This window comes from Coenobita brevimanus, chromosome 114, assembly GCF_032717465.1.
Source record: "Coenobita brevimanus isolate Jiangsu-jjx chromosome 114, ASM3271746v2, whole genome shotgun sequence".
NCBI classification, from domain to species: Eukaryota; Metazoa; Arthropoda; class Malacostraca; order Decapoda; family Coenobitidae; genus Coenobita; species Coenobita brevimanus.
This window is the reverse complement of record NC_137067.1, coordinates 6,526,882-6,548,916: the sequence shown is the minus strand read 5'-3', so window position 1 is coordinate 6,548,916 and position 22,035 is coordinate 6,526,882. Positions and strand designations below refer to the sequence as shown.

Below are 22,035 nucleotides of genomic sequence, written 5' to 3'. Positions count from 1 at the left end.
TGCTCAGAAAGGTATTTGGCAAGTTTCGGTGCTGTATAGTAGTTGTCTGTATACAGCACATGATTCCCACCAAAATACTTTTCAAGGAGCACTTTCACTACACAGCCTGAGAAGCCAAGGGGGTGTGTTTTATCCAGATCGACAGTGCTGGCTGAATAAATGACGAAATCAAGGATGTACCCCGTCTTACAGTCGCACAGTACAAAGAACTTAATTCGAAAGCGATGGCGTTTGCTTGGAATGTACTGAACAAACCGAAGACGTCCTCTGAACAAAACCAAGGATTCATCAATGACAAACTTCTGAAAGGGGTGGAAGAATGACATAAACTTATCCTTCGTTCTGCTCAGAATCTCCCGGATCTTCCAGAGTGGGTCGGTTTGGGAAGGTACATCGTTGTCGGCAAAGTGCAGGTTTCCCATGATGTTCCGGAAGCGATCTCTGGCCATGTGCTTATTGAAGGTGGGTGAGGGTAGTAAGGGGTCCATGGACCAGTATTCTTTCAACTCATGCTTCTTGGAGTGTGGCATGAGAAGCATGAGGGCAAAGAACACATACAGCTCCTGCACTCCCAGCATGGACCACTGTTGCATCTTGGCTGCACCTGTACCACTTGCAGCACGTTGTGATTCATACCTGTTGGTCTCATCACATATGTGCTGCATGACTTCGTCATCTAGAAAGGCCAAAAGGTAGTCCACACAATCAGCATTATCGTCAATGGTGAAGGCAGGCTGAACTCCTGAGGAGCTCTCATCAAACACTAAATGTTCAGGCACAAAATCGGACCCTTCCGTCCACGCGAAGGCGTCCAGGATTCCCTGTCGTGGCGGTGTAGGATGGGTGGTGGTGGTGGGTGGCTGTGAGGAAGATTTACCCCGTTCAAGGTCACTCACACTGACCCTGGGTTGCCGTACAGCACTAGCAGCCCTTACCCTACTACCAACTCTACTTTTACAAGTCCGGGATTTACCTCTTCCTCTACGGCCTGCCTTCACTGTTGATGCTGGTGGTGACTCCAACGACGAAGACTCTGGAGATAACTCAGCAGATGATGAGGAAGAAATGAGTGAAGTGGGGCTTGCGGAATGGGGAGGTGAATCAACTCGGGACTCATGGTGGGCTGGGTCATGCGGGGGCATTGTTCTGGGGCTAACTTGCCGCCTTTTCACTCCCTTCCCAAATTCCTTGCCTTGCTGCACTAACGGCTCCTTTCCCTTGGAGCTAGGGATAACTTCTGACACTGAAGCACTCGTACTAGCACTTTCTGGCACGATTACCTCACCCGGCTCATCACACGATTCACCCGAATCGTCAAAATCACTATCCATCATCACCATGGACAATTCTGCTAGTTCACGTGCCACTGCAGAGTCACTAAGTCCTTTCCTGCTTCCCTCACGACTTTTTATGGGGGTAGAGGTCACGGGGCCCCTTGCAATGGGCGCAGAAGCGGCAGAAATGGCGGGGCGCGAGTGCGACATGGTTTGACCACAGCGGAGGACAAGGAACTAAACGCCGTGGCTTATCTGAGAAGGCAGGGGTTGACAATGACACTGAGGCTGACTGCTGCTAATTTACATGCTAATTTTTTATTGGTAGAAAATCTCGGCAATACATAAAGAAATAGGTAGTTCCAGGTGAATGTAAATGTCACTTAGGCTTCTCCCTTCCTTTCTGATATATATTTTTATTACAGACATCAATTACAAGGCATAATTCAAAGGGGAAATTACCGTGGTAATGTAGCGAATGAATGCACGTGAGGTGTTGTCAAGTGATAATTAGTGAATTCCTGGTGTATAACACTATCAATTAAATCCGGGGGAAATTTGCTTAGCGCAGCATGGCGTGGGAGGTGAGAGGACAGGATAATGGAGGGCAGGTAGGGAGGGTAGTCAGGAAGGGGGGAAAATCGCTAAAATGTCAACAATGGATGGGAGTACAGATGAGATTTGGAGTGCTGACTAGTGTTGGACATTGGCAGTACTGATAGATGATACAAGCCACCACTTGAGAGCCCGGGATAATTCAAAATAACACAGAATCACAGAAGTGACGTCCCGCGGTATGATCCATTGTGGCCGAGCGTCAAGAAAGTGACGCCCCGCGGTTAAGGGGTTAAACGTAGGTAAACATGGTTCCCTATGATGAGGAATTGAAAACCCAATAATACAGTGACTGTCTTGTGTCAGTTGGTGTTTTGGGGCTTGTTCTCATTAAACTCAGCCTTCGTAGCCAGACAGGCGTGTTAGCAAATGAGCTGACTTCTCGGCAGGAGTCAGTGCTGGGGTATCTGGTAGGATCATAATTTACACACACACACACACACACATTATATATAATATATATATATATATATATATATATATATATAATTTTTATCATCATCAGCTGTTGAGGTACACTGTAGGACCAGCCTATCCCTACCGAAGCCGGGGCGCACGTTTGTGAAGAGGGCATATAGCCTAGCCTGTGAGTGAACTGTGACCTTGACTGGAGTGGAAGTGTGGGTGAAATGTGAGTGCTAGAGCGGAAGGGTGTATCAGTGTATGGTGTGTGGCCTCTTACTCGCCACACCCACTCAAGGTCACACAACACTGGCACCGCAGTGCCCTCTCTGTGTTGATTACCTTATGTTGTGTTTGTGCTGGAGCGGGACGCCTTCTTGTGATGGCACTGATATGACCAGGTGGTGGAGCTGCTCAGTTTTACAAAAGTTCCTGACCTCCCTCCCAACCACCTACAAGGAGGATGGTGGACTGCAGGAGAGAAGATTGGGGGATCTTCATCCTGCAGTCCACCGTGATCGTGCTAAGCTGAACCTGAAACAGCAATAAAAAATTACTACTACTACTAATACTACTACTACTACTATTACTACTACTTGGTGGTAGGTGGGTTGGCCCATCATTCAACCACTTGACGTAGTGCTGTTTGCTTCTGTCTTGTCCTTTATCATGTCGTTTGTGCGTCTGCCCTCAACATTTCCCATTTTCTTCAAGTCTTTCTGTCACTTTCTATTATTACTCTTTCCACTTTAGGTGACTCTACACTGATTGACAAGCCTAGTGGTTTCCCTTAACCAAGAAAACCACTTACAACGCTGGGTGGTAACCATATAACCAAATTACCGGGCGAAGTGGAGCCTACTATGGGTCTCTCATTATCTGGGTGCAGAGACGAAAATGCAGCATCCATTCAGGAACCAAACAGGGCCTCGCTTTGGCGAGGCACTGTCTGTTGCAATGGAACATCGTTTAGCTGCTTGGGATGGCCAGGACAGGGCGACTGCTTACCTGCGTTAGGTAGGTCTGCTCGATCAGTCAGAGCGGCATTGATGAATAATTACCACCATTACTAAAACTACTACTACTACTACTAATTTTACTACTACTACTACTAATTTTACTACTACTACTACTACTACTACTGCTGCTGCCAGTTTTAGTACTACTACTATTACTGGTCACATTCATAGACTTTCTTTAGCTAGAGGTGTGTTAAAAACTGCTTTGTTATTTTCTTGCCTTCACACGTGCAGTTAAGAAACACCTCACAAGCAAGGCCAAGCGAATGACAGTTATTGCAGACACTCACACACACACACACACACACACACACACACACACACACACACACACACACACACACACACACACACACACACACACACACACACACACTTGTCTATTTCAATTAACACTCTCAGTCTCTTACGTGGCACTCTTTCCTGGATTAAATGATCTGATGTTAGCTGGAATACAATATTGGAGTCAATCAACAGGGATACATATAGACTACCAGTATTATCACTATCATCCTCTAATGCTCATTCTCACTTTAATATAATCGTCTGGCGTTAGTTGGAAGAGAATGCTAGAGTTTTCTCGATAATGCGATGGGTGCTTGATATGGAGCCCAGTTTTGCAAAAGAACTGGTTAAGACTTTTTATGAATGTGGTCACAAGATTATCGGTGTTGAAAGCTGCGTGGCATTGAGGTGCACAGCTACATAAATTCTCTCTCTCTCTCTCTCTCTCTCTCTCTCTCTCTCTCTCTCTCTCTCACACACACACACACCTCGTTCTGCCAAGTTGTTCCTCATGTAATCACATTTCTCTTCACACGTACCTCACATGCTCCATATACCCAACGCAAATAATCATCATTTCTTTAATATTTATGTTACCTCGCCCGGACGGCCGGACGGAGGCCGGCGCAGTATTGGTCAAGTTTGTTACTTTGTCAGCAGCACTGCGGCAAAACGACTGGATAAAATTACATGAAACTTTCAGGATATGCGGGCGCTGTTCCCAAAAGAAAAACCTGAAAGGTCAAAGTCAAGGTTACGGATTTTCAGAGGGTTATCATTTGAAACCGGTTGAAAGTAGAGATATTTACTGTTATTAACATACCGGACCTCCCATACTGGCATTCATTTGGCACCAAGACCTTGGACCTTGAGTGGCCCTGAAAGATCAAACTCGGCGTCACGGATATTCTGGGGGCTATAGATTGAAACTGGTTGCAGATAGATATTTACTATTATCAAAATATAGGAAGTCCCATATGGGCTTTTAATTGTTACCATGACCTTTGACCTTGAGTGACTCTGAAAGGTCAAACTCAAGGTCACGGATATTCAGGTGGCTATAATTCGAAAATGGTTGAAGATAGAGATATTTACTGTTATCAAGATATAGGAAGTCTCATATGGACTTTCATTTTGCATTATGACCTTTGACCTCGAGTGACCTTGAAAGGTCAAACGCAAGATCACAGATTTGCAGAGGGCTGTAACTTGATAGCTGTTGAAAGTAATATAACTGCTGTCGGACCAGGTTTGTTGTGCGTGGCACCATTTGTTACAAATACACCACTGCTTCCCTCCACGGACTCTAAGATGGAGCAAAAGAAAAGGTACAGTCAAGGCAATAGTTTGCTTACTCTTGCACTACGGCTACGTCACAGTTACGTCATGTCTGTTACTTTCTTCTCTGATGCCTCATTTCAAGAAGCGTCATCTATGGGCAGAGAAACCCATCAAGCCTCGTTCGGCTTAGGAATATTACCCGGCAAAGAAAAGTGAGAAGCAGAAAAGGGGAATTATTAAGCGAACTTTTGCCCCCGAAAATTATAAGAGAGTTAGAATAATTCACCATTTACAGCAGAAACCATAACAACACATCAGCCTAAAATAGTAGAGTCTGACCCAAACAACAATATGCACGAAGGGGATGTAGCTCAGATGGTAGAGCGCTCGCTTAGCATGCGAGAGGTACGGGGATCGATACCCCGCATCTCCAAAGTATTTTTTTAAGAACACCACAGTCGGATTGTTGGCACTGTTTAGGTTCGATTCCTGAGGGGAGCTTTTCGATCATGCACTGCCATTAAGAGAAATCAACTTGTCAACTTCCCTTAAATGTACTGTACCAGTACTACGGTCGCCTTGCTTCGGACCCCTACATCTTAAAGGAGACAATAGAGGATTGGCTGTTACCTTTACTTACGAATCGAATTAGCTTCTAAAGCACACACAAAACAAAGAAAAAGCACAAATATACTCGTAATAACTAAACGCTTAAAATTCAAGAACCCTATATATTTGTGTGGCATTTAAGGATTATGAAAAAGATAAGTTATTAATCAAGGAACTGGAGAAACTTGAAAATAGCTGAATGTTGGTACACTAGAGTCCTTAAGACGAAGTGCCTTATTATCTTGCAGTTTATCAGTGACCAGTGGGTTGTATCAAAACTGTGATAATGATATAAATCATTGCATTTTAAATGTCCCTTCCAATGAAAACAGTTCTTTGACAATTTCCCCGTAAAGAAATAAGTTTGCTCCATGACCTTGACCTTTATTTTTTTCAGTCATTGTGGCCTTGGCATAGCTCAGAGCGCGTCGACCACCCCGAGGACGGCACACCGTCACCTGGAGAGGATTCATTTGGCACCTGTGTCGTCAACACCCGTCTATGACTTGACCAGATGAGCGGTACGAAGGAACAGATGGACGGACTGAAAACTTTAATTCTGGCTTAGTTTCCCAAGACCTTTGACTTTCTCTTTGGGAAAATTGCCCATAACATCTACATTTTTTTTTTTTTTTTGGTTCATATTGAGAAGCTGAGAGAGATTTGATTGCTATCTCTGCCTACAACTGACTGTCACTGATATGATGCGTTAGAGAGGAAAGTGTAAAAGTAGAATTAGAGTAAGAACAGGCTAACCTTTGTCTCTGGTTGTGCTAGCTGAGAATGAAAGTCCATGAGAAGGCGGATGGGCAAGGCTGGAGTGGATCAGAGCATACAATGTGAGGTAGGCTTTATCAACACCACACCACTACCCAGACAAACGCTGCAGATACCGTAAGGTTAAAAGTGTATGATCGTGCCTATCGCCTCTATGGCGGATTTTTTTATTGTGTGTCATTGTCATGTTTGTTCCAACCTACTAAAGATCCTTCATCCATTTCTTCTCAGGGTTTGTCTCGGTGTAGTCAGTTTGGAGAATGGGTTTGACTGGGTAGCCAGGGAGACTCTTTTCTACGTCATAATCAAATGTCATCGTGTTTATGTAACCAAAGCTTGGTGTTCATTTTTTTTTTTTTTTTTTTTAATGCGAGGAAGAAGGAACCAAAGGCCATGAGCCCGCAGTACAGTTCCCTCCAAGAGAAAAACAAAATACAATAGAGAGCCAAATTCAAGATCCGATCATTTTGAGATGCCTGGACACACTGCGTTTGAAAGACTGGAGATCATAGGCAGCAGGAAATACAGACAGAGGGAGACAGTTCCAGAGCTGACCTGTTGCATAAATGAAAGACTGGGAGTAACGGTTAACTCTTGCATTAGAGAGTTGGACAGAACAGGGATGAGAATTTGCTGCCAGACGGGTGCTACGCGCCCGTCGTAGAGGTGGAGGAATGCAAGCAGACAGTTCAGAGGAGCAGTGACCATTAAAGTAGCGATAGAAAAGAGATAAAGATGCAACGGTGCGGCGAAGAGACAGAGGTTGAAGGAAGTCAGTAAGAGGAGGAGAGTTAATGAGACGAAAAGCCTTTGACTCCACCCTATTGAGAAGAGCTGTATGTGGGGAGCCTCCCCACACATGAGAGTTGTACTCCACACAGGGGCGGATAAAACCCCTGTATAGAGTCAACAATTGTGCAGGGGTAAAGAAAGAGCGGAGTCTGCTTAGCACACCTAATCTCTTGGAAGCAGATTTTACAAGAGATGTAATATGATCTTTCCAAAATAAGTCCCGAGTAAATGAAACCCCAAGCGTGTTCAAGGATGATGCAGGATTAAGCTGAATATTATTAAACATTAGTGGGTATACCTGTGGAAGATTTTGTCGGGTTGATAGGTGTAAGAACTGAGTCTTAGATGCATTAAAAACAACCATATTATTTTTACCCCAGTCAGAGATACGAGCCAAGTCAGTCATTAGGTGTGCCATAGCCTCATCCCTTGTTTGTTGAAGTAACTGTTGAGATGGGCGTTGCGGGAACCGAATGGAAAGGTGAAGGGTGGAGTCATCAGTGTATGAGTGGATAGGGTTAGATGTACAGCTTAGAAGATCACTGATGAATAAAAGGAAGAGAGTAGGTGATAGGACAGAGCCCTGAGGAACACCACTGTTGATAGATCTAGGAGAAGAACGATGGCCATCTACAACAGCGGCAATAGAACGACCAGAAAGGAAGCTAGCGATGAAGGCACAGATAGACGGGAGTATCCGTCAGGTGGAAACTGACTGGAGCATTACTTCCTCCATAGCATTGCTGACTCGTCGAATTACGACATTTCTCTAGTGCTGGAGATCTTGATTTTGACTCTGTTATCTTGTTCTCCTTTTTTTTTTTTTTTTTTTTTTTTGAGGGAATATTCTTGGGGGCTCCTGGCTGTCGGTTCCTTTTCCCTTGCATAAAAACACTCGATGTAGCACTACCCCCAGATGACTACCCTTTAGATCTTTTAGTACAGTGCACAGTAACACGTAAACAGTCAGTGGACGGCTGGTGGTACAGCAGCTTCAGGAGCTCTAGCCGGAGAACAGACAGAGAGGTCAATTGCGGTAAATGTATTCGTCTGAGGATGAAAATGCTAAACTCGCCAGTATTCAGCAGGGAGAGATCCTCGTCCTCCAATAAGGTTGCCAATAAATGCCCACATTGGCTAATTAGACAGTCACTCCACAAAGGGTGGCGACTGTTAAAGTCCCCCAGGAGGAGAAAGGGCTTAGGTAATTGTCTGATGAGGTCTTCAAGGTCTGCTTTACTAACTACTGCGCTGGGTGGTAAATAAATGCAACAGACAGTATACCAGCAGAGGGCATACAACCGCACAGCAACACACTGGAGATCAGACTGGAGGTGAACCTGTTGATGAGGGACATTAGCCCTCACCAAAACAGCACCACCTCCAACAGGATCCTGGGCTGGGGCTGAGTAAAAAGGATCATACCCAGGTGGTGCGTGAGGAGTGGCAAGCCCTACAAGAGTTTCCTGGAGACACACTCACAAAGGGGAATAAGCCAGGAGGGTCTGTAGCTCCTCCCAATTACCACGCAGCCCTCAACAATTTTATTATAATATACTGGCTGAGAATGCCATAGTACCCACAGCGAAGGAAGAATCAGGTTGAGGGGCGAGACAACCTTGCCCCCGGCAAGAAACCAGATTTAGATTCCTGCTTAGAACTGCCCTTAGAAAGGAACTGCCTGGCACCGTTATGGTGTACAGTGTGCCGCCCAGCTGAAGGTAACCTGGAGGAAGAAGAAGAGGGCCGGAAGATGGTTTTCTTCTTTGGCGGGGCAAGAGATGGTTTGGCAGATGGACCACAAACTGCCCTAGCCATAATAGAGCAGGCAGTGCCACCACTATCTGGCGGTGGCTGGGTCATCAGCAAGACACCAATCCCAGCCTGCACTTGCCCTGACCCCTGAGCATCCCGAGGAGGAGGAGTAGTGGGCTCCACTGCAGAGATCTTTGGTAGCAGCGCTTCACTCTCTGAGCACTCTGTGGAGCCACGGCGATGCTTACCTTGCACAGGAAGGACATCGGGAGTTTTGGATGTGTCAAAGCAAGGTGTAGCATCGACACTGGTGTTTGTCACAGGAGGAACCGGAGGAACTGGGATGGGGGAGGCACTCCCAGATGCTGGAAGCACCACTACGAAGGGGACACCCCCAGAGATAGGGGGCACCTCCTCGGAAGAAGCACAGCTGCTTTCAGGCTGCACTCCCTCAGTGGAATCCCCCGGGCGAGAAGGCCGGGAAGTAGAACCCCGAGAATTTGATGGGGCATTGTGTGATGGCAGGGGCACCTGCTGGGTAGCTTTATGACGAGACAATGCAGCAGTAAAGGTAACCCCAGGGCGAATGAACTGCTCCCTTACCCTGGCCTTTGCCTCAGGAAAGGAAATGTTCTCCTTCGTTCGGACAGAAATAATCTCATATTCATATTTGTATAAATCTCAATCCCTTGAGGAGGCTGCATGTGTTCCTCCACAGTTCAAACATTTAGAGGGTTGAGAACAATCATCCATACCATGAGAAATTCCACCACAATTTCCACAAACCTCAGGAAGGTCAAACGCTTCCTGCCTGCAAGAACGGCGAACATGACAAAACCTTTGACAATAATAGCACCTTCTAGGTCGGGGAACATAAGGTATAACCTTAAGCTTCCGCCATGCAGCGGTGATGACCTCTGGCAAAGTAAGACGATCAGATGTCATAAGAGTGGGCATGGGGGTTAAAACCCCATCAACTTTCTTCATTATTCTTTGTACTCCTACAACTCTCTGAGGAGCCAGCCCCTCTAAGAGGGAAGAATCAGAATATGAGATCAAGTCACGAGAATATACAACCCCTCGGGACTGATTTAGGACCAAGTGACGAGAGGCAGATGCAGGATAACCAGCGACCATAGTTAGGGACTGGATGCATGAACTCTCCTCTTCATTCCTAGCTTCTAGCAATAGAGAACCATCACCCTGCAAAGAGACCTTGGGGGTAAATCCACATGCTGTAACTAGACCACTGTGAATCTGAAAACAGTTCAGGTTCCGGAAGGAAGTACCATCATCCGTTTTAAGTACTATATACTTCGTGTAAGAATATTTCACAAAGACACCAGGTAAAAACTCAATACAGGGAACATCTGAACTCGCAGTTTTGGCAGATGACCCGGAGGGTACAGGGTCGTTGGCCAGAGAGAGACCAGTTGATGCATACTCGTGTGGCTGGTCACCGACCACACGAGTGGTTAAAGATTTGGTCAATGCATCCATATATATATTGGTAACTATAAATTGGCACCAGGAGCCAAGGGAAACTGCCTACCAGGGAGTGTAGGGACCGAGCGCGGTCTGATGGGAGCAGGGTACCTCGTCCCCAGAGGATGTCCCAAAATGGACACCCCGTGATACGAAAGTTTGCTCCCACCAGTGCAAAGACCTCCTTCCCCAACACCCCCCAGCCCAGACACCCAACCAACCAACTCGGGACAGCACTGAGGTGATCCCTCTGGAGGGCGGCACCAATGACCCATACGGGTAACCTACGTTTCGGGCAACGCTTAGTCAGTCCCCTCACTCACAACCCTACCCGCATGGGAGACCCTGCCAGATGTCATTACATCCACGGGCAGGCTTGTGGGATCACAGGGGTACGCAAGCCCCCCCACCACGACAAGGTGGCTGCCCATGGGGGGGGAAAAATGGGATGAAGTAGGAGTGAGTGAACGAAAAATTCTGACTGAATGAAAAATGAGGGACTAAAATGCAAAGAATGGATGAGAGTAAATGGTGAAAATATCACAATCTATAGAGACAGCTTGGCTTCTCTGTAGAATGGGATTAATCAATGTGATGGAATGAGGAATTGCATGAAAATGCAGGTAGGAAATACTTCTAGTGAGATGTGGTCAGTCCCAAGGCTGGAGAAAAAGTGAGGCTCTCGTCTCCTCGTGATTGGGTGGAAGTGTCTGTGATGTCACTGGGTGGCGGCTCTCCACTGGGCGGAATGAGAAGCTGATAGGAGCAGGAGACTGTGACGTAGCACGGTGTGACTGGCCACGCTCCCTGGGTGACGTCAGTGTGTGTGGTGGGTGGGGAAAACGATGACGTAACGGCGTCGGGCGGCGGTTGGGGACTGCTTCCTGGAGTGGGGTCTGGGGTGGAGTTTGTGGGGGCTGAAACTAACCCTTACAGCAGGCCGGACAGGAACACACAACTGGCAGGCAAATGCATATTGTAGGTTGATAGAAGCAGGAGCCTTACGTGGCTGTAGTGGTGTGGTGATAGGTGGGGTGTTGATGTGGAGGAAATTCCCAAAATTACATCAGGCTGCTAGAACGATTCCACACCAAGACTGCAAACAGGGCTGGAGGCTAGGGCGGAGATAGACTGTGTCGTCGTGGGAAGAACAGCAGCGACAGTAGCGTGGGAAGACAGACACAGCTAAACCGGCCCACAGAAGATGTAATTCACTATAATCCCACCGCTGCCACCAAATGATAATGCTGTCAATGCCTCCTTTATGCCACTTGCAGGTGAAGGCAAAGTCTTGTAGTAGTTTTCTGACAATATATTAAACACCGTCTTGAATCAATATACAGCGATACCGGACAAACTCCATGTCCATCCCCAGACCCGTACAGACAGCTACTGATCGCCGGCTCTCATCCGGCTAGGGAGGTGGTCCCGATCACAGAGGCATGAATCACTCAAGCAGACACAATAATCCGCTCATCATAGACATAACACTGGGCGTTGATGCCCTACTTGGATTCTACTTACAACTACTTACATATTATATTTACATACTATATAATATTTACAAAAAGGTTACAAACACCAGAATGAAAGGATCATACGATAATACACAGGCAAGTACGATAATTTTGACAGGTTTTGTATGCTATTTTGGGCAAATTCACCTGGTAACACTGCTATGCACAACTGCACATCCCATCAGTTCAGCGCCTGCTTCCGTGATATGCGGACGTTCGATTTTTTTGGTCGTGGCTATGCCTAAACACACACAGCTACACCCATTTCCTCGACCCAGACAGAAATCATCATCTTTCTCCTCCCTTGTGAAACTCTTACAACCACCCTGTTTGCGATTATAAATTAATACAGGCATAAACAAAAAAAAAAAAGACATGAAAATGAGAGAAAAATAAATTTGGAGCCTATCTTTTCCTTTTTGCTCAGGTTTTTTGTACTGGTTTGGATCATTTTACATATTTTTTGCACTAACATTATTGCAACGCTTTCCGTATTCACGTGATGTTTTGGTGGGTGGGAAGGCCTCCTTCCCTCCCTGCTAATCATCTCGTGGGAGGTGCGAATCGCAGGTCGCCTGGCATTTGAACTCTCTTTGTTCAGCCTGTAGGCTACTCCCAAGGGATGGCCTTTATCTCGTTTAGGTCTAAAAACAATCTCTCGCCTTCCTTTTCCCACAAATTCCATCACCCATACTACAAAAATAAATCAGGACTACCATAAACACACTAAACACCGAAAAGTGCTAACTAAATATAAATAAACTGTGTATTATACAGTATATATATATATATATATATATATATATATATATACTGATAAACTTCGAAATACACATATCTAGTCATTTCACACCATTTCACAACCACTGAATTTTTTTTCCCGGAAAAAAAAAAAAATGCAGCAATATCTAGGTGTGACCTATATGTGTAAATTTGCGCACTTTCCGCGCATCATTGCGCAGCACAGGATGGCACTGGGCAACTCAAAACTGCATTGCCAGGTGCGTCTGATATTTCTTTTGAATTTGACAAGAAAAGAAAATCGATTTTCGAAACTTAAAAAATCGGCCCTGGGGTCGACCAGTGTATCCCGACAAATTCCGGAGGCTCGGTAACGGAAGGGCTATTGAACTTAATGTTAATATAGAAGTGTATCCTATATCTTGGTGATAGGGAATGGAACAGTTGGTCACCCTGACGTGATGTCTCCAAAATGGTGTGAAGAGGTGGCAAAACAGGATGGTTGGTTGATTGATTGATTGTAGTAGAAACTGGCGGCGCAACTGCTAGGGTCATATGCTGCTGGACAACAAGCTAAAACATGCGGCAAATAAATAGTGCATAATCGAAAAAAAAATAATAACTTTTACTAGAAATAAAACACTGAAAATAATAAAAGAATAGTTAAAGGAAAAAACAAGTACTTATAAAAGTGGAAGGAGGCCCGCCTCCTGAAGAAAACCAAAAACATCAGTAAAATCGCCATGGTCTCCACCATGCATCGAGGAGAGACAGTAGGCACCATCTACCTCTCTATGCCTATGGAGGAATTTCTGTCGCAGCTCCCCCAAACTTGGACACTCGACCAGCAAGTGACCGACAGTAAGGGGAACAAAGCAATCATCACAGTACGGTTGAGTCTCACCACTCATCAGGAACCCATGTGTAAGCCGAGAGTGCCCAATGTGAAGTGTAGCTACAGCTACCTCCAATCGCCGAGGCATGGAAGGGAGAACCCTTGGCACAACCACTCGCTGAAAGACCTCTTGCAGCTTATTATGAGCAACACCATCCCAGCGTTTCTACCAACACACGTGAATTCTCTCCCGCAAGTAAGGTGTTAGATCAGATGCAGGAAGCAGATATTCTGTTGGGGGCTGTTGAGTAGCCGCAGCCTTGGCCAATGCATCCGCCATCTAATTGCCCATCACACCAACATGTGCGGGAACCCAGCAAAAATCCACTTTCTTCCCCCGACGACGAATGAGGAACAGCCACTCCAAAATAGCTAAAACTAAGGGATGGGAAGAGTTAAAAGAGTCCAGGGCCAAAAACGCCCCTTGAGAGTCTCTAAAAATACTAAAATAAGTGTCAGGATGAACAAACACCAACTTCAAGGCTAAAATGATGGCTGACAACTCTGCAGTAAAAACTGAGGCAATCAAAGGAAGACTACCTCCACGGCAAAAATTGGGAAATACCACTCCAAAACCAACACCTGATGCGGATTTAGAGCCATCAGTATACACAGGCACAGAACCACCATGACTAGAAGCATGTTCTAAAAATAACCTTGAAAGACACTGAGGACCGACAAAATCCTTTGAGCCAGCAAAAGGCCTGCAGAAAGTTACCCTGGGTAATATCCAAGGTGCAACCCTCGGGATCCAGACAGGACTGACAAGTACTGCCGACAAACCAAATCCCTCCATTATATCCTAAACCCTATAGCCAAACGGACAAGGCATGCGAGAGTGTCTACTATAACACAAAAGACAAGACTGTTTCGTCACCCCCTCACAGACATGAGAGTCTGGAAGGCAACGAATCCGGAGCCAGCACCGTACCGCAACAGACTGACGCAATAGATCTAAGGGAGGCTCACCAGTTTCCACCAACAAGCTGGGAATTGGAGAGGACCGAAAAGCCCCAGTTGCAAGGCGAAGACCAGCATCATAGACAGCATCTGGAGTTTTTAGTCTTGTTTCTGTGGCAGAGGAATATACCTGACAGCCATATGACAGCTTAGAGGTTACAAATACCTGAAACAAATGCAAGAGGGTCCTGTGATCAGCACCCCAAGAGGTATGCGACAGAACCCTCAATAGATTGAGAGCCTTCATACATGATGTTTTAAGATTTGCCAAGTGTGAGACCCATGTCAAACGACAATCAAACGTCAGGCCCAAGAATTTCGTCTCTGTCACACAACGGAGTCTCCTGCAACAAAGATGGAGATCAGGGTCCGGGTGTACCCCTCTCATCCTACAGAAGTGCATAGCCACAGTCTCTGAAGGGGAAAACCGAAAACCCTTGGAAGTGGCCCAGGCAGAAATCTTGTCCAAGGCAAGTTGCATACGCCGCTCAATAGCAGACATGCTGGAGCCAGAAAACCATATAGCTAAGTCATCCACATAAAGGGATGAGGATACCCCAGCAGGCACAGTGTCAATGATACCATTGATGGCCACTGCAAACAGGGAAACACTTAAGACACTCCCCTGTGGGACACCTTCCTTCTGGCACAGTGGCGCAGAGAGGGTAGAACCCACACGGACCCGAAATACACGATCAGTCAAGAAGTCTCCAAGCAACACAGGCAGGCGACCACGTAAACCAAAGGCATGAAGTTGTTGGAGGATGCCATGGTGCCAGGCAGTCATAAGCTTTCTCAAGGTCAAAAAACACAGCCACAAGATGTTGCTTGGAGGCAAAAGCTTCACAGATTGACGCCTCAAGCCTGATAAGGTTGTCTGAAGTGCACCGTAATTTATGGAAACCACTCTGCAATGGAGAGAGAAAGCAACCCTTCTCTAGAAACCACATAAGCCTGACATTGACCATCTTTTCGAACAGCTTGCAGACACATGATGTTAAAATGATAGGGCGATAGTTGGAGACTTGGGAATGGTCTCTACCAGGCTTGGGAAAGGGGAGGACAATACCCAACTTCCAACTCCTTGGAATAGAGCCCTCACTCCAAACCCTGTTAGAAATTTCCAATAAAAACTGAAGTGAATCAGTCGGTAGATGACGCAACATAGCATATGGAATATCGTCAGGCCCATGAGCAGTGTCACCACACTCTGAAAGGGCAGCACGCAGCTCACGGAGATTGAAATCTAAATTATACGGCTCTCCACCACGAGAGCGAAAGTCAAGACCCACCCTCTCCTGATTCCTACGAAAGGTAGCAAATGGCGGAGAAGGATCCTTTGTAGAGACAGCATAAAACTGATCTGCAAAACCAGGGGCTACTGCATCTGGTGCAGACACAAGTTCTCCGTGAAGGCACAACACAGGAGAGGAGGGGGGCAAGAAACTACCAGAAATCTTGCGCACCTTCTTCCACACCACTGACATTGAAGTTGAAGATTTAACTGTAGAAACATACGACCTCCACGAGTTACGGCGAACATTCTTCATGACCCATCTATGGTGGGCACGTGCTTTGCGAAACTGTATTTTTAGAAAAACAACATTACGATTGGCAAAATACCGACGGGCAGCTGGTTTGTAAGTTCCCTTTGCTATGGAGCAGTCATCATTCTACCATGGCACAGGTCTCTGGGACCAGAAATCCACGGGATGGAATGAACCCCTGCTGAGAAAATGGCCTTAGCAAAATAACATTCGGCATCATTGATAGCTGAAAAATCACTAACTCTGTTGGCAAATACACATAATTCCTCAAAGGAAGACCAATCAGCCCTGTCCAGACACCAGCGTGGCAGACGAGCTGCAGGAACAGAGCAAGTAGGCTGGACCACTACAGGATAATGGTCACTACCATGTAGAATATCCAAAACCTCCCAAGAAAAATCAAGGGCTCAGTCAGAGGAGGAGATGACAAGGTCAATGACAGAATCCCCAACCAAAGAGGCAAGAAGATCACCCCGGGAATTTGAAAGTGTCACCCCACAAAGGATGGTGGCCATTAAGGTCACTAAGGAGTAGGAAAGGGGGTGGAATTTGGCTGATAAGGGTTTCTAGATCAACACGTATAACAGGAACGGAAGGTGGAAGGTACAGACAACAGATGGTATAGCACCTCCCAATGTGCATCTGTACTGCTAGAACTTGAAAATGGGACTGAATCTCAAAGGAAATAAAGGGGACATCAGAACGGCACAAAATTGCACATCCACTGCTGTGACCACCAGGAGGAGATGCATGGAAGGCCTCATACCCCCTAATAGAAGGGAACTGTCTGTCCCCCACCATTGTCTCCTGAAGGCAGACACGTAGTGGGTTCAGAGCAGAGAGTAATAACTGCAATTCCTCCCAATTTGCCATGGCACCTCTACAGTTCCACTGAAGACAGATTGGTACCGATTGAGCCATAGTGATTAGTATAAAATATTATGAACTTAGAAAGCTATGTAGCAACCTCGTTGGGAAGGGAGTGAAAGCCCTTCTTCCTAGGCATGGAGCTCTGCCTCACCAACTGAGAAGACAATGAAGATTTAGGGTTTCCATGGGTGGAAGTACCCTTACCCCGAGACATGTCCCTCGCCAGAATGAGTCCGAAGCACAGAGACCTTCTTGGAAGACCCACGTGCCCCGTCCACTCACCCATGTGAGGGTTCAGCTGGCACCTCGGGGCCAACCGAACCCCCCCCCAACCAAATCAACCAAAGGTTGGCGCTGGGTGAGAGATCAGAGGAAGCAAGTGACTTAGCTCTTTGAGTATCTAAAGACCCAGGCCCCACCACACCTGAGGAAGAGGCAGGGACGGGAATCCTAGAAGGGCCATCATGAACATCCATAGACTTGGACACCACCACTGGCTGGGTTGTCGAGCGAAGAGCCCCTTCAGAATCCTCATGCGGTACAGAAGTTCGAACCTTAGAAGGAGGGGAGTCACCCAAAAACTCCTCACTCCTCACTCATTTGAGGTTGGCAGATGCAACCTCCATCTCTGCACCAGAACTTAAAGCATTAGAAACTGTAGTACCACACTGTAAAGAAGAGTGAGCAACAGTAGCAGAGCGGGCAGATGGTACAGGAGCAGCAGTCAGTACAGGAGCAGCTGTCAGTATGGGAGTAGCAGCCGATACAGAAGCATGAGAGACGGTGTTTTTTTTGGATATGTCAAGACAAGGACGCACAGGAAAGACATTGGGAGTTTTGGATGTCAAAGCAAGGTGTAGGATCGACACGGGTGTTTGTCACAGGGGGAACCAGAGGAACTGGGATGGGGGAGGCACTCCCAAACGCTGGAAGAGCCACCGCAGAGGGGACAGCCCCAGAGACAGGAGGCACCTCCCTGGAGGAAGCACAGCTGCTTCCAGGCTGCACTCCCTCAGTGGAACCCCCCGGGCGAGAAAGCCGGGAAGTAGAACCCCGAGAATTTGATGGGGCATTGTGTGATGGCAGGGGCACCTGCCAGGTAGCTTTATGGCGAGACAATACAGCAGCAAAGGTAACCCCAGGGCGAATGAACTGCTCCCATACCCTGGCCTTTGCCTCAGAAAAGGAAATTTTCTCCTTCGTTCAGACAGAAACAATCTCGTATTCATACTTGTATACTTCGCAATCCCTTGAGGAGGCTGCATGTGCTCCTCCACAGTTCAAACATTTAGAGGGCTGAGAACAATCATCCATACCATGAGAAATTTCACCACAATTTCCACAGACCTCAGGAAGGCCAGCCGCTTCCCGCCTGCAAGAAACGGCGAACATGACCAAACCTTTGACAATAATAGCACCTTCTAGGTCGGGGAACATAAGGTTTAACCTTAAGCTTCCACCATGCACCGGTGATGACCTCTGGCAAAGTAAGACGATCAAATGTCAAGATAAGAGTGGGCATGGGGGTTAAAATCCCATCAACTTTCTTCATTATTCTTTTTACTGCTACAACTCATTGAGGAGCCAGCCCCTCTAAGAGGGAAGAATCAGAATATGAGACCAAGTCACGAGAATATACAACTCCTCAGGACTGATTTAGGACCAAGTGACGAGATGCAGATACAGGATAATCAGCGACCATAGTTAGGGACTGAATGCGTGAACTCTCCTCTTCATTCCTGGCTTCTAGCAAGAGAGAACCATCACCCTGCAAAGAGACCTTGGGGGTAAATCCACATGCTGTAACTAGACCACTGTGAATCTGAAAACAATTCAGGTTCCGGAAGGAAGTACCATTATCCATTTTGAGGACTATGTATTTTGTGTAAGAGTGATTCACAAAAACACCAGGTAACAGCTCCATAGAAAGGGCATCGTGATTCGCAGTTTTGGCAGACGACCCGGAGGGTACAGGGTCGTCGGCCAGAGAGTGACCAGTTGATGCAGACTCGTGCGGCTGGTCACCGACCACACGAGTGGTTAAAGAATTGTTCAATGTATCCATAAATACATTTGTGAATATAAATTGGCACCGGGAGCCACGGGAAACCACCTACCAGGGAGTGAGGGGACCAAGCGCAGTCTGATGGGAGCAGGGTACCTCGTCCCCAGACGGTGTCCCAGAAAGGACACCCCGTGATTCGAAAGTTTGCTCCCACCAGTGCAAAGACCCCATTCCCCAACACCCCCCAGCCCAGACACCCAACCAACCAACTCAGGACAGCACTGAGGCGATCCCTCTGGAGGGCGGCACCGATGACCCATACAGGTAACCTACGTTTCGGGCAGCACTTAGTCAGACCCCTCACCCACAACCCTACCCGCATGAGAGACCCTGCCAGATGTTGTTACATCCATGGGCAGGCTTGTGTAATCACCGGAGCACGCAAGCCCCCCCACCACGACAAGGTGGCTGCCCACGGGGGGGAAAACAGGATGGTAAACTGTTGTCATTGTTTAATTTAGCTAGTTACCTTCCTTATGTTATGGCAGCTATTGCTTAAAGAATAAGAATGTATTAATCTACATATTACCTAATATTATACTCATCCTGGCCTTACGATATTATGTGGTAAGTCCTGAAGCAAGATGCTGCATGTCAGATTTGGTGTGTTTTCTTTCTAATAAGATTCTGTCAGACCTTTAAGAGAAAAAGCTCGTGAAGAGCACTAGTATGAATAATTATCAATAATGTGCATGCATATTTGTTGACGATTATTCCATTTTTCCATAATAACTAAACCAAAACTACGGCAGCCAACCAGGATCACCGTTTCAAACGACGAAGTTCATTTATAGAATTCTACGCATTACTACGGCAGGTTACCAAGTATTGCTAACCAGTCACTTGACGCGCAGCAAGTTCATATGTCCACAGGTATTCAGTTAAATTTAGCCACAGACACTGTCCGTTTTCCCTCTTTCTTGTCTTTTGGCTATAGAAACTTCACTGACTGCTCTGAAGCTATCAGACCCATTCTCTCTGAACAAAACCACCAAATTCTGTGTTACACAACCTCTCCCCTAGGACGCTGCCAAAAATCAGGCAACATTGCCAAGATACTATTTAAATCTCGAGATCTTCCCTCCTCCGTTATCATCGAAGGCACAGTTCTCTCAGTTAAAGAATATGTTCCTTATCCTCATCAATGCACTTCCTGCTGGTGTTTTGGTCGTCCAGCAAATTACTGGCGATCGCAGGCTGTCTCTCTCAACTGTTCACAAGCTGGACAGTCCAAATGCACATCAACCTTCCAATCCTGTCCCAACTGTGGGGGGCATCATATACCCTCCTACAGAAAATGCCCTACTTATATTTTTGAGGTAGATGTGTCCCATATGTGATAAAAAAACAGGGCTTACCCTCTGAGAAGCCCGTCGACCAGCACGTCACTTGGGGCATTCCCCTGGCACCTCTAATGCACGTGTAGCACGATCCACTCCTATATCACAGGTTCCCAGCTAATCCAGTGTCTCTAATTTTGTACCTCTCTCAAATTCTTTTGCTGCTATTGCCTCCCTTCCTTATTCCTCTTCCTGTTTTCCCTCTCTTGTTCGTTCTGCCCCCTCCACCCCACCTCCTTCCCATACAGTATACTCTCATTCTTCTCCTTCTGCACCTTCTTCTCCCCGAGCTAACAAACGTAAACATGCAGTTGTACCCTCGTCATCTCATATTCCTGGTCTCTCTTCCTATTCCTCTACTGCCAAGCCTATCCAATGTTCCCCCTCCACCAAACAGCATCATCATAATGCTATGTGACCAGCTCACACTCAGCCTTTGCCCTCTCCTCCTACTTTCCTGAACCTTACCTTCTCATTTCTTCTATTTCTCCCACATCTCCTCTTTCCCATTCCTGTTTCCCACTCTTCCTCTATCCAGCCACCTGCCTCCTCAATTATCACTATGACCTCCCTATCTTCCCCAGTCTCTTATGTTCTTGACTTACCCATACCACCTGAACACTATCTCACTTAATAACGTAAATTATCTCTGCGCTCCTCCCACACTTGATTCTCCCTAGTCATGTCGCTTCTTCAGTTGAAAATTAGAAGCTTCCATACGCAGTATTTCCTCCCATAGTCCCCTCCAAATTTACTTGCTATATCAAGGGATGTGTCACATACATTGATGACCTGGTTTTATTCAGTAGCTCATGGGAGAAACACCTGAGATGTTGACGCAATGTGATTTCTGCCCAGTGCTCTGAATGTCAAAGTGAAGAGATTCAACCAAATGCAGGTAAACGGCGGGAGTAACTGTGACTCTCTGGATAAGGCCTCCAAGTGGCAGAGTCGGTAACTCTTGGTGTAACCCATAAAGGTTGCAGCAAGAGGCTAACGTTATCCAAACTTTACCATTAGGGCTCAGTTTGATATTATATTCAGAACGCTCTAGAGCACTATATATGCCGCTATGTCTTCAAGTGGTGAGTAGGGCCCTAGCGGCAATGCAGACACTAGGAAGTCCGCATGCCCTGTCTGTGAGCATGTATTTACAACGAAAAAGGGCCTGGGTGTGCACTATAGCAGTGCTCATCCAGACCACTACTTCGCTGACAGGGAGCCAATGAGAACTAAGGCCAAGTGGACCGAAGCTGAGGCCTGGCTCCTAGCCTCCAAGGAGGTAAAGGTGCACCAAGAGAATCCAGCAGCAGCTCGTAACATCAGTCAGCTGCTGTTGGACTCTTTTCCGAACCGTTTTTTCGAGGCAATCAAATCCTGCAGGAAGTCCGCCGCTCACCGGGCCCTCTTGGAGGAGACGGCCTCAGGCAATTCCCATCAACAACAGGCAGGCCTTGCCTGTGCGGAGGGTGAGGTGAGAGACGCAGGTAGGACACCAGAAGGTGGAGGAGTTATTGGCCAGGAGAGGAGGCCAACCTTCGGCAGAGATACAGAGCATTGAGAAGGAGTTCAGGAGTCTGACTGGAGAGAGATTATGGCAGCAGTCTTCTCTCTATGTGCACAACTGTCAGTCAGTGAGAGGGATGACCTGGGTGAGCTGGTTCATCTGATGCTGGAAGAGCTCACCTGCAGGGGAGCTCCGGTGATGGCTGGTGGTGATTGAAGGCAAAGAACAAGGCATGTACCTCCCCAGGGGCATAGACAGGCGAGGGGGCTACTTTTTACCCAAACCCAGGGGAGATGGAG

At 46.8% G+C, this 22,035-nt stretch overlaps 1 non-coding gene across 1 annotated transcript; it reads left to right on the top strand.

Annotated features, from left to right (window-relative positions):
- The first annotated feature begins 5,236 nt into the window (after positions 1 to 5,236).
- Positions 5,237 to 5,309, top strand: TRNAA-AGC (transfer RNA alanine (anticodon AGC)). The gene has a single exon. It is a non-coding gene; the product is annotated as a tRNA-Ala (tRNA).
- Positions 5,310 to 22,035: the final 16,726 nt, after the last annotated feature.